A 17,820-nucleotide genomic window follows, 5' to 3' on the forward strand; every position below is an offset into this window, starting at 1 on the left:
ATTTCTTTGTAATGGATATGCAAAATTCTCAAATAGAACATAGTGGATTGCAGTGCAGTGTTAAACACTGTAATGATTTAGCCTCAGAGGAACCTGTAAATTGGGAGTCTACCATCCAGATATTTGACTGTAGAAGTGGAATCCTTGTGATATCAATAAATTTTGAATTCCTTAATTTTCTTAGAAGCAACATGGACCAACTTAAGCCAAAGATGTCGACATCAATGTCGACATCAATGTTGACATCTCTGAGACTTAACTGAAGTTTGAAATGTTGGGGCTGAATAGCACATTTATGTATTTGAAAATGGGTGTATACAGTTTTTGTATTACTTCTTTACAATATTAAATTTTATTTAAGTATATTAAGGGCTCTTGAAGTTAAGAATTCCTTTCTCTTTCATTGGTAGCCAATATACATGCATATCTCTGACTCTTCCTTACAAAAAATAAATGTAACTAGAAAATTTTCAGATTTTTCTTGCCAGTTTTAGCTGTACAATGCTGTACAATTCTGTAAGGTAATACAGTAGAATAGCAAGACAGCATCCTAAGTTGCTGCTCTCTAAATTGCATAATCAAAGGGACTAGTTGGGCAGCATAATGTTATTATAACATTATCTTATGTTTTGTTAATTCTTCAATAAGCAAAAGAAATCTCATGTATTGTTTTCAAAAATCTCAGAATTGTAGATTTCTGCATATTTCATGTCTCTGAAAGCCAATGCAGGACAAAATGTGCTGTTGAACTTAAATTCTGTGGACCTGAAAAATGCATATGAAATATGAATGCCATGTACCTACCTATTATAAATAACCATCTGTCCTCTATTGTGAATGTTTTGCAAAATATTGCCTACTGATCTATTCCATGTTGATATAACATGCTAATTTCACATGTCCACATTTAAAATATTTAATGGAAATTTTGTGAAAAACTTGTGAATATAAAACAATTTCCACATTTTACAAAGCCTACTAAGAGGTCTACTCTTTTTAATTAAAGTGCCTTTGGGGTTAAATGTTATAAATGTGCAAAATACCATAGTATTTGCTTCCTTTATATGCACATTGTCCAGCAATACTGATTACCTCTGAGATTATAAGAAATTATTAACATTTTCTGAATGTTTTGTTTTCTAACAGTGACCATATTTGTAAGTTCGAACTCACATAAATGGAACTTACAGATAATTATAAGCATTTTTTTCTGCATGCATTGAATAAAGTCACAAGACAGTGCAAATGTTCAGATAATGTGTATTCTTTCCAGGGAACTGTTGTAGAAAACTACTATTATTGTTGGTACATACAGTAGTTACTGTTTTGTACAGTTTACAGACTTGTATTGCTCTAATGTTTGCGCATGTTTTCATGAACATTCCCTTTCTAAGTTATTCATCTATACCAAGTTCCCTCATATGTTCATAATTATTTCCAAGTGTGAACTAAAAACAGAAAAAAAAAAACTAGAAGAGTTTAAGTTTAGGTTTTTCTTTTCAGCATTAAAAGTGAATGTGGTATATAACTACTGTGAAATTCAAACTGACAAAAATAGCAATATCTTTCAGGAAAAATACTTTAACTGTGTGATGCATGTTTTTGACCTCTCATTTTTATAACCAACATGTAGAAGAGGAGACCCTGAAACACTGCATCTTGTCCTTTATTCCTAGGAGAACAATTACAATTCCACATCGTAAGAACTCCTCCAGGACTGGGAAATGTTACTGTTGAGTGGAAGATAGTAGGACATAATGTAAAACAAAATTTTGCAAACTATTCTGGAATACTTTTTTTTCCTGAGGTAAGTCCATAAACAGTGATGTTGGCTACAGGAAAATAGTGTGATTAGAACTGATCTGAGAAAAAGTGTGCCTTTTCAACAGTCCTTCTTTCTTGGTTTGATTATTTAATTTCTCACTTTTTGACTTACAAACTGGAGGGAGCTTACAATTCTTGATACTTAACTCTTCTTAAAGAAATTGTTCAAAATACTTGTCATTATGATATCACTTGTGTTTTATAAAATAATGGCTAATCAATTTACCCTTAAAACAAATAGGGGACGTTGAATACAACATTGTATGTTGATCTGCTGGATGACCATATTCCTGAAGAAAAAGAAGAATACCAAGTCATCCTATACAACATCAAAACAGAAGGTAATGCAGAACTATAGCCAGCTACATCTTAAAAATACCATTTAATAATATAATATTTTTAATTTTATTATTTCATTTTGGAGGTATAGGACTGAGCAAACTGCAGCTGGTGCAAAGTACGCAAAGTTCATTAACATTTTATTGAAATAGGCTTGGTCCTTATGTATGTATATATAAATCCCACCGTGTCTCCACAAATACACTTAAATGGTTTTCAATCCTGATTTAACTCTGCCTATTTAATTCAATGGTTGTTTCTTCCCTTAATCTTAATGCAAACTGAGTTTACTAATATGTCATGGATAGAGTTGCCATGAAACATGCAGATATTTTTATCTTTTTAAACAATCTTGTCAAGCTGCAGACTTACTGATCTGTCCCTGAATTCAAGGTGGTCAGAATATTTTATTCTTGCCATTAAAATTATAGTGAGAAAAGAAGCCTTAAACTGCATCCGTTCTGAAATACCTTTTTTCAAACTGAAATTAATGTCCAAACACCAAACTAACTTGACATGGATTGTGTTGCTGCGAGGTGCCTTATCAACTTCCGAGAGTCACTGTGGCCCAACGGGATGAGCAAAATTATTCATCAAAGCAATAGTTGGAAAACATATCAGTTTATTGATGTAATGATTGTGAAGTGGAATATAGTTTTAAGCTTTTGGAGGTACTTCCTGGGAAAATGGTTTATTTCCTTTTAAAATATAGGGAAGTTGATATTTGGCACTGGCCTGTTAAGTTTTCTTATTTTTTAATACATTTTTGTGACTTTGTACTTGGTATGCATAAAATTTCTGTTTCTATTTGTTATAGAATGTAAGTATATATATGTGTGTAGGTCCCACACCATCCACATACTTCAGTGAGCTTTGGTTTCGTGGTATTTGCATGGCTACTGAACGTTATTTAAATGTAATATTAACAATAATGTAAGACAAAAATATTAGTTGCATAACACTTCATTCACTGCAGTCCACTGATTCTCTTGCAGGAGTTTCTTCTACAGGTGCTGCTGTTTTGGATAGTCAAGGATATGAAGCTGTTCTAACAGTAGAAGCTAGTGATGAACCACATGGAATTTTGAATTTTGCTTCCACATCCAGGGTGGTTTTAATCCCAGAAGAAAACAAAACAATTCAGCTTTTTATTAACAGAGAATTTGGATCTCTAGGTCTGTATAACAACTCCAAGAGAAAGGAAGTTTTGTTTTGCTTATCATTAGGCAAATAAAAGCCATGATAATGAAAGTTTGGAAAAATCTTTGTTACAGTTGGTATTTTTTTCAGAACTTCTAAGCTTCTTTCTGCAGACTTGGAAACTAAATATTACTTATTACTAGAGTCATAATCCTCATTAATACAGCAAGGGATCTGAAAGCTGTAACAATCAGGTGGCTATTAAGGTTACCATATTTTTGTCTAATGAGTCTGTCTCAAAGCATTAGTCTCTTCAGAAAAAATAAAAAACATGAGAAAAGTGACATGTACACACATCCCACATATTTTTTCTCTGAATTTCAGGAAGTCAGCACCTTAGGAATGTCACATGGAAAAAGTTGTGTCCAGACCATTGAATTCAATTTATGTCTCCTCTGACAATTTCTGATTCCTCTTTGAATCAATTTATCCATTAACATCCTTTAAACTATATAGTATTCAATTCTACAATACAATAGTGTGCTTCATGAAAAAAAAAAATGAATCTTGTGTTTGTTGCCTGAAAATAGCAACTTATGTTGTGAGAAAACATGTATAATAATTTCCTATTTGCCTTTTTGGACTATATTTACACCTCGGTGATAATCTGGCTGTTTCTTTTGCCATACTTGTTTTGAAATGAAGTAACATTTACAGTGCTTTTCAAGATCTGGAGACACCAGAGAGTTTTAGAGACATTTTAATGACACTATTTTTCCATTTATTTTTTAATACCAGTCCATACTCTAGTGTACTCTTTGAACACTATTCAGTAAACTAATGTTTTAAGATAATTGTTCATAGTAAGTGCAAGATCTCTCACTGAATTAAAATAAGCATCGTTACTTATTTATTAATTAGGACTCTTTTATCTCTTACATTTTATTTCATATAGAGCAGCTTTTAATTTCATCTATCATTTTATTTCAGGTTCATACTCCTTATGTTTGCCACTTGACTTACCCTACCAGATTAGCGAGAGGTGGCTTTATTCTCAAAACTATAATGTATAACTTTTCTGCTTGGTAATATTTATCCATGTGTCCCCTAATTTTGTTCTCTATTGAAGTTTGTCAATCTACCCAGGAAAGTATCTAGATTTATTAATCTGTGTTTCCCAGCACTGTCTTTAGAGCCTTTCTTAGATATCTGTCATTCCCAAAAAGTGTCCTTGTTGCAAAAACTCATATTAATGGTACATGAGATGTCCCAGTTAGTCTTTCAGCAATTTCATATTTATGGTCCACAGAACTTCAAATTTCTGGATGCATTTGGACCCAATGATTTTTGAGTCCTATGCAGACAGACAAGTCAGCAAAGGTCAAATTGAAGGCATATTGATAACGGTAACAAAGGTACACTAGCTCCAATGTACTTTGGATAACTCTTTTAATCCTTCTGTTTTGCAGTTAGTCTTTTTATTTTGTGGATGAGAATTTGATCTCTTGTCTTTATCCATTCCAGTGAACATTATATAAGAACTGAAAAACAATTTTTTTTTTCTTTTTTTTTTTCTCCTCACAAATTAAACAGGTACTATCAATGTTACTTATGCCACAGTTACAGGATTGCTCACTGTAAGTAATCAGACAGAAGAGACTGTGGCTGAACCAGCAGCTGATTATGTACCTGCTTCTGGCTCACTGATTTTAGAAGAAGGAGAAACATCAGTTGCCATAAATATTACTATTCTAGAGGTAACCTCTAAACCCTTTAATTCTGTACTTTTCTGTATGATTTCAAAAGGGTAATATTTTGGGAACTAAAGCTTGCAGCCATTATTTGAAGCCCTGTGTTATATTTCACTATCATTTAGAAAGATGGTTTCAATCTTAATATTAAAATCACAAGGGATCAAATAGTCACAGAAAGCAGCTCTACCTCTGTCTAAAGGTAATAAAGTTGTCTCATTAAAACTTTACCAACTATCTAGTAGTATTTAGAACAGTGTGCTTCATGGCTGGCTACAGGCTCATACTTTTTCATTGCTGGAGATACATGCCTCTAAAATCGGTCAGTAATTTATTTGCAAGAATAGTTTAGCGTCACCACAGGATCTTTTTCATGATATATAATGTCTTACTTAATTCTTCCACGATAATCAGTTTCAGACCCAATAAAATTATTTCAGGAAAACAGAAAAATGAATTCTAGTGTCACAGTAATATTAGAGACTTGTTGTGTGATCCTTTTTGGTGACTTCTGTGGAAGTTTCTTAAAGGACAATGAGAAGAGGATGTACTGTATTTGTGTTTTGCAGGATGATATACCAGAGGTGCAAGAATTCTTCTTGGTTAATTTAACTTCAGTGGAACTCATCATGAACCATTCAACGTCATCCCCACCTAAGCTAGGTAAAAACATCTTATAGCAAATTATTTTTACTTTTCCTTTTTAATGGTTTATATTATATTACCTTGGGAGATTACCATTATTCCTCTTACTTACCAACTATGCTGAGATGAGACATGGTTATTTAGAAGAAACATCATAGAATATGAAATAGATTTATTATTACACTTAATCTCTTGCTTTTTAAACTCTGGGAAAATTTAAATTAATTTTCGTAGAGGAGTTAGTAATTATCAGTTGGAAAGGACAATTATTTGAAAAGTTTATTGGTGATTTTTTCATCTGATTTTCATTTACAAACTACAAAATGGAAAAAAAAAGTAAAAAAAAAACTTTATGTGGCTACTCTGCTCACTCTTTTAAAAAAGTCTGTTTTTATTCTTTTATCACTTTTAGGAAACATATTTTATGGTTTTCCTACTCTTGCAATGATCTTTATTATTTGCTTAGTCTGCTTCTCATTTTGCTTCTTCAGAATTCAGTAGAATAGTAGTCATTAGCTTTAAGAACTGTTGGATTATCCTGTGGTACTAAAGACTAGTTATATAATGTCAGACATCTTCTTTGACTCTTTTCCCTTTTCTTTGCATGCTTATAGAAGTGACTGAGTTAATTCGTTACAGATTGAAAGGTAACTTGCAAGACTCATTGCTGATTTGTGAATAGTTGAGTCTAAAATATGAAAGGAGTAGCATATAAGAATGAAAGATTCATCCAAACTAAACAGTGTTGTATAGTCTCACTTTCTCTTTGGCTGTCTCCTTGAACCATGACCATTTAACACTGATGTGACACTGCATTGGGTCAGCTTTACTTACAATGAGAAAATAATAGTTTTAAGTCATAAGGAAAAAATGTGTTCACATAACATGTCAGTGAATTCTTCTGGTAGAAGAAATAGCCTGACTCAAATACGTGTGTCCGCGTGTGTGTCTGTGAGCAAACTCTTACAGATCCTGGGTGAACAGATCTGACTTCAGGGTGACATGAGAAAATGCAGGAGTGAAGCAGAAATGTCTCTAATTGCCATTACTCCCTCAGGATTTGTAAACCTCAGTAACACTTCTGTTGTCTGTGTAGAGCTATTGCTCATCGTCATCTCTACCTCATAGTGACAGGCTTAGATTCATGGCAATAATCTTCTACTTTTGTTCAGTTTTATCTGAATTGATGGAAAAATGTATATGGATCTAAACATAATATACTTATGGCAGACTCGGTGAAGTCAATTTGGTTTTAGAAAGTAAGTTGAAGTTAATAAAAAGTAAACAAGTAAGTTAAGGTAGTTGTGTGGTGCGGTTGTCTGAAAAACAACAACCTATTTTCTGAGAAGTATTAAGTTTTGACTGTAAAGTTCTGGTCTCTGAAGTTAGTAGACTTTTCTGACATTAACCTATTATTTGGTGTTTTTCACACTGCAGTGTATTCAATTACGATTTCAGGCTAATTGTAAATACCTGTATGTCTTTATGGAGCAGTAGAATATTACAGTATGTGAACACCCCACAAATAAATTAATAGTTGTGTATTTGTAGTGAAATCTGAGGTGTGCCATTAGAATGTATGATGAGGCACTGAAGCACAAATAGAAGATGAAATGCTGAATCATTTATTATTCTTCCTCATTGTCTTTCTCATACTCAGAATGGCAAATGCAAAATATTGAATGTCATTGTAATAAACACTTATAGTGAAGACAAATTAAGATTCCATCGCAAATCTAGACTTTATTATTTTCTAATGTTTTATGTGCTGTTTAACTTTCTACATTTTCCTTAGTCTTTTTTTTTTTTATGCATTATTAAATATCACAGTGCTAATTCAAGACGCATTATTGCACTTCTAGTAGTAAGGACTCTTTCCAGTTATCTTGCCCACTCCCATTTTCTCCTACACATTTTTTGTAAAGACACTGTAATATTAGTACCGATTGAATAAATGCTTCTGTGATTCTTGAAAATCAAGAAAATTGATTTTATTGTTCTTTAATTTTTGTCTTTCTGTTTTGCCTTTTAGATGTGGAAGGTTTAGCTTCTCAAATTGTTATCGATGCTAATGATGGTGTAAGAGGAGTAATTGAATGGGAAGGTACCAAGTAAGTCTCATCTTCCTTGAAGAACTTACTGTGCCAATTAGTGATTGGTGTTGCCCATTTTCTTTCTAAAAGTAAAACTCCTGTTAAAAATAGGGCCATGTCTTTGAGATGGTAAAGTAATCATTCAATTCAGCTGAACTAGAAAGTGGGATTCCCACACTGAAAACAAAAATTCACTATTCATCTAATCAGAATTCTTTTACTTATTACTACTTTCACTGTTGTCCTTTTATATCACCAATTTGCCTAACCTCCCCAGCCTGCATCAACTCTTCCAGCCTCACCATTCATGTAAGCAAAAAACAAAACAAAACAAAACAAAAACCTCATGTTACTTAATTCAATTTAGATAAGAGAAAAAAGGTAAAAAGGATGCGTTAGAGAACTATAATGTAGGGAATAATTCAGAGTGAAAATGTAATAAAAATGTACTATCTTTTTCAAAAGAACATAATCAGTGAACACTGAGAATTATTCTTTTTATTTTAGTTTTGAAGTTAGTGAATCTCATGGGAATCTGACAGTAATGGCTTACCGAAACAGAGGATCATATGGCAATGTGTCTGTATTTTTTTATGCCCAAAATTTGGAGGCCCAGCTGGGTTTGGATTTTAATGTAACCTCAAGGGTAAGAAGCAACTCTAAATCTAGTACTTTTTATTCTTTCAGCTTCCGTAAAAGAATATCTTCTTGATTATTCTGCAGAATGATCAGTAGTGATGCTAGATGTTTCAGCTTGTTTCAGTTGCTTTGGTAATCTAAATAGAATGAAATAAAAATATTCTTATTCTTACTATTTATTTCTTTTTTAAAAATATATTTTTTAATATAAAGCAAAATGTAAACTTTCAAACATCGATTTCAAATTTAATTTTGATTAGACATACAAACTTTTTCATAGACTATTTTTGCAACAGGACTTTCAAAATAAATTATTCTTTCTTGTCCTCATTCTGTAATGTGCTGAACCTTTATATTTCTGATTCAATCAGTTTATAAGGAACAGAGAATATGGCTCTTCCTATGCTTTCCCTTCCTTCCTATTTCACAGAATTCTGTTTACCGTAGTCAAAAATTTCTGTGTGATATTAACTGATGTAAGTATTCGGTGCTTTATGTGTTTCAACGCTAGACTCTTTTTTTTGCTGATGGAGAAAGGCATAAATCTGTTGATGTCATGATTTTTGATGATGAGATTCCTGAAGGTGATGAGAAGTTCCAGTTAATTTTAACAAATCCATCTCTGGGGCTGGAATTAGGGGAGAACACAACAGGTAAAACTTAGTTTTAATGTTCCATTTCTTTAGAATTCTGTGGCACACATTTTAATTCCACTTTTCTGAATAATCATATTTCAGAAAGCACCATTGTCCTGCTATGGTGAATCTTTATACTCCTTTGGAAGGTTCTGAAACATCCCTGTGAAATCTGTGCAATTAAAAAGTTTATATGTAAAGCAATGAATCAGAAAGCACGAAGATGAGTTTTTCAATGTGTACTACCTCACTGAACTGAGGTCTTTTTAGAGAGTTCATAATCCTTTTCTAGGAGAGACTATATTCTTCCTGTCTAGAGATCTTCCTAGTTAAAGTGAAATGCCTTCCCATTCTCTTCAGGTAATGTCATGGACACATAAGCATTATATACACACTAAAGGAAGAATGTATTTGTGTTTATGTTATGTATTATGTTACTATATATGTATATTTATATTTTACTATGTTAACCAAAGAATATTTTCATTATTTCTTTTTCAAAAGCTACAATTACTATACTTGCCAATGATGATGGCCATGGAGTTTTGTCATTCAATAACAGCAATCACTTCTTTCTGAGAGAGCAAACATCTATCCATTTGATGGAAAGTGTTGCAGTATTGAATATTATCAGAGAACCACCTCAGGGAATATTTGGCACTGTGACTGTTCAGTATCTTGTAAGTGAGATTAATTCTTCAGAGGCAACAATGGATTTGACCCCTTCTCAAGGATATATTGTGCTCGAAGAGGGAGTCAGGTTCAAGGTAATATGCTAGTTATTACCAGAGAAGTCTAGGAAGCTTTTTTTTTGGAAATATTGGAAAGATTTCAGAAATGTCTGTGCTTTATCTTCTGTTTATTTTTTCTACTTCTTTCATTCATAAAGTGAATTGAGTCATGAGCTGTGACTGATTTCCTGTTATTATCTGATGTGGAAGTGTGTGAAAATTAAATGGGCTCATCTTTAGGTGTTTCTTAGTTTGTAAGGGTTGAGGTAAATTGAAAACAGTACACTATAGATAACGTTCATGTGTGCTTTGGAACAGTTCTTTTTATGTAGTCAATCTATAGCTGAAATGCAAACTTACTTTAAATTAAAGTGATAATTTGCAAGCCTAATAGTTAAGATCAAAGTAAAAATCCCATTCTGTAATTTAACATTTTAGTTAGTCTGAACTAAACAGAATGTGCTGCAACAAATACAAAAAGTAGAACAGTTGTCTGTCTTAGGATTGGAAAATAACTTAAGTATTAAGCTCACTGCCTCTATACTGTCCTCACAAGAATGTCAGCTACAAAATGAACTAGCTTAAGTTTGTGAATCCTGACTCTTCTAAGGTTTAATCACAATTCGATTTATTTATTTTTGCCAGTAAAGCTGGTGAAGCTAGTGTTAGCATATTACAGGCAATAGGATAGAAACTGAGACAAACTTTTCTTGGAAACACTGGTTTTCAATTTCTGGCCTTTAGATGCATTTGGAATCACAATGCAGCAGATCTATAAGAAGTTGGAGCCTTCTTAATATAGTTGGTAAATATGGTTTATTGTGGAAATGAACAGAAATATAAAACATTGTAAATTTTGTATTATTTCCAAATGCATCATCACTAACTTTTTATTTTGTACAGCAAGGCTATGCGTACCTATGAAATTTTTTGCTTGTTTGAGTAGTGTGAAGGATGACAGTGAGCCCCAAATGAAAGTGAAGCACTTAGCTTTCTCTAGATTGCTCTTTGCTAGTTTGAGATTGCCTGTAGAAGACCTGATCTTCATCCACAGTGGTGTAGGAGAGGGAAAGAAGCATCGAGAGGAAAGAGTATTTCAAATCTCTCACTATTCTTGCTTTTTTTTTTCCTTTTCCTTTTCTTTCTTGACAGCACCAGTAGTGAGATTACCCTGTTTCCCTGAAGATAGCTTAGCTGCCAACTAAAATAAATTAAAACCAACTTAACTGATTACACTTATAGCTGTGTTGTGAGTATAAACTACCCAAAAATGTATGGAATAAATAGAGAACAAAAGTATGAAATTAGGATCAAAAACTTCAGAGGATCATAGGATGAGAAAAGAAAGAAAAGAGAACAACAACAACGAAAAGTGAATATGCTCATCTTAGTGTTGCACCAATGGAGGCCACTAGATGGATGGCTTTAGAACCTCAGTCTGAACTCAGTCTGAGCTTGCCTCAATTCTGTCCTCTCCAGCTTCATGAGCTGCTCTTCTCCTGCTATGCTATCCAAAGCCTTATAGTGAAATAAATTTAAAAAAAAGGTAGCACATTCTGATAGAGCTGTGTCATCATCTGTTATCATGTCTCAATAACATTGTATGCTTGTTTTGTTATCAGACGCTGCATATTTCTGCGGTACTAGATGAAGAACCAGAAATGGATGAGCACTTCATTGTCACCCTGTTCAATCCAACTGGAGGAGCCAGACTAGGCACGAGAGTGGAAACTATGATTACGATATTACAAAACCAGGCTCCACTAGGGCTTTTCAGCATCTATACAGTTGGAAATAGGTACTTTACACTGATCAGTAAAAAGGAGATAGTTGCTCATACTCCAAAGAGATAATATTTCTCTACAATTTTGTTTTTGATGGATCGCATTAAAGAAATTCAGCAACCCAGTTTGTAAATCTGTAACTTTGAAAGGTATTGTGAAATACTATTACTGCTAAACAAAAGAGTAGAAAAATGCATAAAAAGGACTATTCATAATCCAAAATTTCAATTTATTTATTATTATTTTTCTTTATAAACTAATACTTCACTAGTGCCTACATATTCCACTGATAGTATTCCATGTTAAAAGTTCCAAACCTCATATCAGTGTCCAGGAAGTCATACGTTTTATAATTTACTTTCATTTTTAAACCTGTAAAAAATATACTTTCACTGAAGGCTGTTTTTCAGAAGCAAGTGACACATATGGACTGCCATTTTTAAAAACCATTCAGCTGAAACCATACAGATTAAATAAATTTACTATTTAAATAAAAAATGTATGTATGCTATTTTATTAATACATTGATATTTAGAGTTAATAATTTATATTAATATTTAATAATAATATTATCTAAACATTTATTACGTGAATTTAATATACTTAAATTTCAGTCTGTTTAAAGATTTTGTTGAATTGCCTATGATTTTGCATGATTGTAGTAAGGATCATTGGGAAACCCTAATTAATGTAGCTACCAGTCCATCAGATACTGAAACCTGTTATTAATATTTTCTTTTTATTTCTGTTGTATATTCTGCATCTGGAATTGTACAGTAAAAATCTTATTTTTATTACAGCAATGAATATACTATAAAATAATTTTTTCCTTATTTTTATGATTCTCACATTTAGGACAAATTTCATCATAATTGAAGAAGCCAACACTACAGCTTATTTGAAAGTTTCACGGAGTAATGGGCTTAACGTTTCTGTGAGCGTTGAGTGGGAGACATCATCAGATACTGCATTTGGCATCAGTACGTTCACTTTACAGAGAATGTCCACTGCTTTTGTAGAAGTGGAGATAGTAAGAGAGTAGCCAAGCATACAGGAGATGTAGCTTGGGAATGTAAATTCAAGTATTCAGACACAATTCAGTTAATATTTTCCTATGTAAGATTTAGTAGATAAAATACTTTAGCTGCTTAAGAATCACCTTGTCATCAGCCACTTCTGCCAGTTTCAGTAATCTCTATTTCTGTCTTTGCTGCTAATATGAACATTATTGTCACTAGCCATTTATTTATTTATTTATTTGTGTGTGTGTAATAAAATTTGTTCCGTACTACTTGTAACTCAGGATCTTTCTAACACAGTATAAATGACATGTGACATGCAAGAGTCTAGCTCCTGGAGTTTAGTTCTGACAAGACGGTGCTTAGGGACCGTCTTGGAATAAAAACATGAACATGTTGTAAATGGGGAACAAAACATGAACATTTTGTAATTTGTCTTTTTTTTTTTTTTTCTTTACTACTTGCTATCTAGCTAATTCTCTTGTTAGCTAAATTCCAAGATCAATTATTATGAGTCAGACTCAAATTGCCTATATGTCTTCCATGTGCAGTTGTAATGAATGAAAAATACATTTACTGCTTAACTCTCATTATATCCTTAGCATTGTAACATTTCTATGTATTTATATACACTTATAACAAATACTAAGACACAACTTCATCATTTCTCATACTAGGTCTGGCTTTGGGAGGTAAATAATGGGAATGGGGTTAGAAAAGATCTCAAGAGTAATATAATAGTAAATAGTGTTTTTATTTTATTTTATTTTATTTTATTTTATTTTATTTTATTTTATTTTATTTTATTTTTTACTATATTGCAGGGGGTGGTATCAGTGTCCTATCTGTCTTGCAAAGTTTTGTGGAAGAATCAGCATCTGGTTGGTGTTTCTTTACCTCAAGAGAAATCCTGTACGGTGTTCTGTTGCGTATGCCTCCAGCTTTGTTTTCTACTGTCTACCAGTGGAAAGGAGTATTTGTTCCTGTTGAGGTAAATGTTTGTTTTTGAACACCAGACATGCTAGTTAATAAGGAATTTAAGTCACAATCTTACTTTTTTTTTATTCTTCTTGCAGAATTTCAGTATGTGGAATCCTACAAGTTGTGTGTCTTTCCAAATTGGAGCCTCTTCCTACCTTGTGGTTACTCATGGAGGAGCCACACAGGGAGCTTCTAACAACAGTGTGTATGCATTCATGGCTGGACACAGATTGTTGTGGGTAAATCGATTTTAATTTTAAAATCTTAAAATAGTATGGGTTGGCAAGGACCAAGGGAGGTCCTCCAGTCTGGCCATGTTTTAGAAAAAAGCACTCTGTGTGACAAGAGTTAGTTTTGTGTCCTAAAATACTACATAACTTCAGTGATGTAAGTTTGTCATAGTTAGTTGTTTACATTGTTTGTATTTTTTATATATTTACATTTGAGGGTGCAGGGAGGATTACCTGGGAATCACAGAATCACAGAATTGTCTAGGTAGGAAGAGACCTCCAAAATCACCTAGTCCAACCTCTGACCTAACATTAACAAGTCCTTCACTAAACCATATCACTAAGCTGAACATCTAAACGTCTCTTAAAGACCTCCAGGGATGGTGACTCAACCACTTCCCTGGGCAGCCCGTTCCAATGCCTAACAACCCTTTCGGTAAAGAAGTTTTTCCTAACATCCAACCTAAACCTCCCCTGGCGCAACTTTAGCCCATTCCCCCTTGTCCTGTCACCAGGCACGTGGGAGAACAGACCAACCCCCACCTCTCTACAGCCTCCTTTAAGGTACCTGTAGAGTGCGATAAGGTCGCCCCTGAGCCTCCTCTTCTCCAGGCTGAACAACCCCAGCTCCCTCAGCCGCTCCTCATAAGACTTGTTCTCCAGACCCCTCACCAGCTTCGTTGCCTTTCTCTGGACTCGCTCGAGCACGTCCATGTCCTTCCTGTAGCAAGGGGCCCAAAGCTGAACACAGTACTCGAGGTGTGGCCTCACCAGAGCCGAGTACAGGGGCACAATCACTTCCCTAGCCCTGCTGGCCACGCTGCTTCTTATACAGGCCAGGATGCTGTTGGCCTTCTTGGCCACCTGGGCACACTGCTGGCTCATATTCAGCCGACTATCAACCAATACTCCCAGGTCCCTCTTGGCCAGGCAGCTTTCCAACCACTCATCTCCCAGCCTGTAGCTCTGCTTGGAAGTGGGGGAAGAAATTCTCAAGCAATCAAGTCATAGAACATTTTCTGGAAAATGTATGATAAGTTATGTTAATTCTGTAAATTAGTTGCTTATATATATATATATATATATATATATATAAAATATAAAGTTTTAAAAGCTATTTCATGTATAGTTTTATACATAATTTTGGAATTCTTAACATTCTATGCGTACTTTTTCTCACTATATACAATGTAATATAAAATGTATTTGTTTATATACATATGTAGATAAACATAGTCACCCTCATATTTCCCTTGCAGATACAGACTCTTTCTGTTCTGGATACCAGACGTGTGAAACATTTTGCAGTGGAGGAAGAAGACTATTTGATTATTGTGAGTCACACAAACAGTTCCAGTTCCATCCAGGTTTGAATATTCTTCAGTCTTCTCTGGCTTTAATGTGGGTAGTTTGCTTATTTCTGAAAGGATAATGAAAGGAAGTAAATCTATAAGCATGTATTTCTGACATATTATTTTTGTTTCTATTGGAAATTTATAACAGTTAAAATTCCAGACTTGTTTGGATGTATAAATACTCTCTACCTGAGTGTATAATTTACATCTGGTTTGTTTTTATTGCTACTGTTATTTCAGTTTTGAAATGTAGCATGTAAACAAAGAAGTAGCTTCTGAATATAAACCTGTTCCTCTGAAGAGCAGGCACAGCTTCTTGCAGTAGGGTTAATTACCAATTACTGAGGGAACATTGTCATAATATATGCATTTTATAACACCCTCTGGGATAAGATGCTGTTGTTACTCCAGCAGATGATATTTGCAATAATACAGAGGTTGTATTAGTAGAACGAGTAGCTATGCCTTATTGACAGCATTCTGACAATATAATTTTGTATAGGACTTCTCTGAAAAAACATAAGAACATAAGAAAATGTTAGAGCCACAGTACTAAGCCAAGCTGCTTCTGGGATTTGTGGATATCTTCAAAATCTGTTACCTACAATAGGTAGGCGAAAGCTGGCGAGGGACTCTGTGTCAGGGCGTGTAGGGACAGGACGAGGGGGAATGGCTTTAAACTGAAAGAGGGCAGGTTTAGGTTAAATGTTAGGAGGAAATCCTTCCCTCAGAGGGCGGTGAGGCCCAGGCCCAGGCTGCCCAGAGGAGCTGCGGCTGCCCCATCCCTGGCAGAGCCCAAGGCCAGGCTGGATGGGGCTGGGGGCAGCCTGGGCTGCTGGGACGGGTCCCTGCCCATGGCAGGGGAGTTGGTTTTAAGGTCCCTTCCAACCCAAACTATTCTGTTATTCCATGATTTTACGATTTTAATAGCTACTCCAGTTTTTGAGTCAGTTCTTTGAGAAGTCAGAGTTACTATTTTTACATCATTGATTTTATCTTTTAGCTGTTAATAACCATGATTTCAATTGTACTCCATTTAAATGATTAAACCCTTTAGAGTGTGTTAAACTATATGTGCATGGAGTAAGATGCTATTGGGTGTGAGTAAGGACAACACAGCAGTGTAGCAGAGATGTGCTGCTTATGATTCTTTTCAGTGGGTAGGCAAAATAAACTGTGTATCTACACTGTGATACAGTTTATTCTCCTGTATCTGAATATGAAAAATACATACCTTAAAAATCACAATGAATAGAAATTGATCTGTAGGGATTTCAGAGTTTATTAATGTCTAAGGAGGAAACCTTGAGAAAATGTGATTTTAGTTTGAAAGTAGTGTTATATGTTGCCATAACAAACAGAGTAACTTAGTTTCTGTATTAGACCTGATCTCTTTTAGAAAAATAAAAGTAAAAATCCATTTTCATAAAAGTCTTTTGGTAGGTCTAGTGTTGGCTCAGATACTTTAAAAATACAGTTACCAAAATGTCCAGTGAGAGGTTACAGACACAAAAATATCGACTATAATTTGTTTTCTCTTCACTGAAATTCTAATTTCATTATTCTCAAAAAAAGAATAGCTTTTTTCACAGTGGTCTGTTCAAACTATCAGTGCCTATAAGGGTGGTAGTTTAAGGTGTAGCAGCCATGGGGATGTTTTTGAAATGACTTACTGAATGCATTGGAGAATTTGAGAGTTCATCAGGTCACAGTCAAGAAAATCTTGCAAAAACAGGTAAGATGAAGAGGACTATGCCATTTAGTCTCAGCTTCAAACTGTAAAATTAGCCTACAGATTTTGCCAATCTTGACACCACTGGCTCTGTACTCTGTCCTATAAGCACCTTACTTAATATTTGATTTGGTGCAATTTTCTTTTGTTGAATGATGTGAAAGCAGAGCTTTACATTTTAAAATTCAGCTTGCCCAGCTTTGGCAATCTAAACATTAATTTAGGTTAAACTCCTAAGCTCCTTCTAGTTCCTAGAGTGAGAGAGGAAAGCAGAAGACAGTTGCATCTTAACGTAAGTTTAATTCAGGTGAGTTAATACATGGTGTGCAGCTCTGTGCTCAGAACAATCTTTTAATTAAAAACTGGTCCTATGGTACATTAAGCAAAAGACAACCAGTTTTAAGGAAGGACATCATAAGTGGTTCTGAATAAAGTGTTGTTATTTCTGGTTACTTAGCATGGATACAAGGGGCTATTATTTGTACTTTCTGTCTAGAAATAAATTGTATAACGGCAGGGTAAACAGTGGGAGGAATCATGTGCATAGAAAAGTGCATGAAATCCATATAATTAGTCCAGAATAATATTAAAGAAGATTGTAGGGGAAGAAGAAAATGTCATTCACTTGTGTATTTATTGTAGCTTTATGGAGAAGATACAGGAGACTTTTTTGACACATATGCAGCTGCATTTATACCTGATACAGAAACAAACCGAACAGTGTATATATCTGTCTGTGATGACGATCTTCCGGAGGCTGATGAGACATTCACATTTTACTTGACATTACCAGTAAGTCTAAGTTTTTCAATTTATCCGTTTGCCCAGAAAATGCTATGTAATCTGACAGAAATGAATGGTATTCTGTAGAACTCTGTGCAGTCATGCTTGTGGGTCTGAGTCTTAATAGGTAAGAACTAAA

The 17,820-nt window shown here is 34.2% G+C and overlaps 1 pseudogene across 1 annotated transcript in view; it reads left to right on the plus strand.

Moving 5' to 3' along the window:
* The window catches only part of LOC310888311 (adhesion G-protein coupled receptor V1-like), a 96,754-nt pseudogene that overhangs the window by 4,738 nt on the left and 74,196 nt on the right, over positions 1 to 17,820 (plus strand). Inside the window, exons 3-17 of the transcript in view lie at positions 1,677 to 1,807; positions 2,066 to 2,165; positions 3,159 to 3,338; positions 4,897 to 5,060; positions 5,624 to 5,717; positions 7,732 to 7,810; positions 8,300 to 8,438; positions 8,943 to 9,084; positions 9,571 to 9,833; positions 11,420 to 11,595; positions 12,437 to 12,561; positions 13,425 to 13,591; positions 13,677 to 13,820; positions 15,071 to 15,178; positions 17,541 to 17,690. The product of the transcript in view is annotated as an adhesion G-protein coupled receptor V1-like (transcript). The remainder of the gene's footprint in view (positions 1 to 1,676; positions 1,808 to 2,065; positions 2,166 to 3,158; positions 3,339 to 4,896; positions 5,061 to 5,623; positions 5,718 to 7,731; positions 7,811 to 8,299; positions 8,439 to 8,942; positions 9,085 to 9,570; positions 9,834 to 11,419; positions 11,596 to 12,436; positions 12,562 to 13,424; positions 13,592 to 13,676; positions 13,821 to 15,070; positions 15,179 to 17,540; positions 17,691 to 17,820) is intronic.

This window comes from Anser anser (genome assembly GCF_964211835.1).
Source record: "Anser anser genome assembly, chromosome: 33".
NCBI lineage: Eukaryota > Metazoa > Chordata > Aves > Anseriformes > Anatidae > Anser > Anser anser.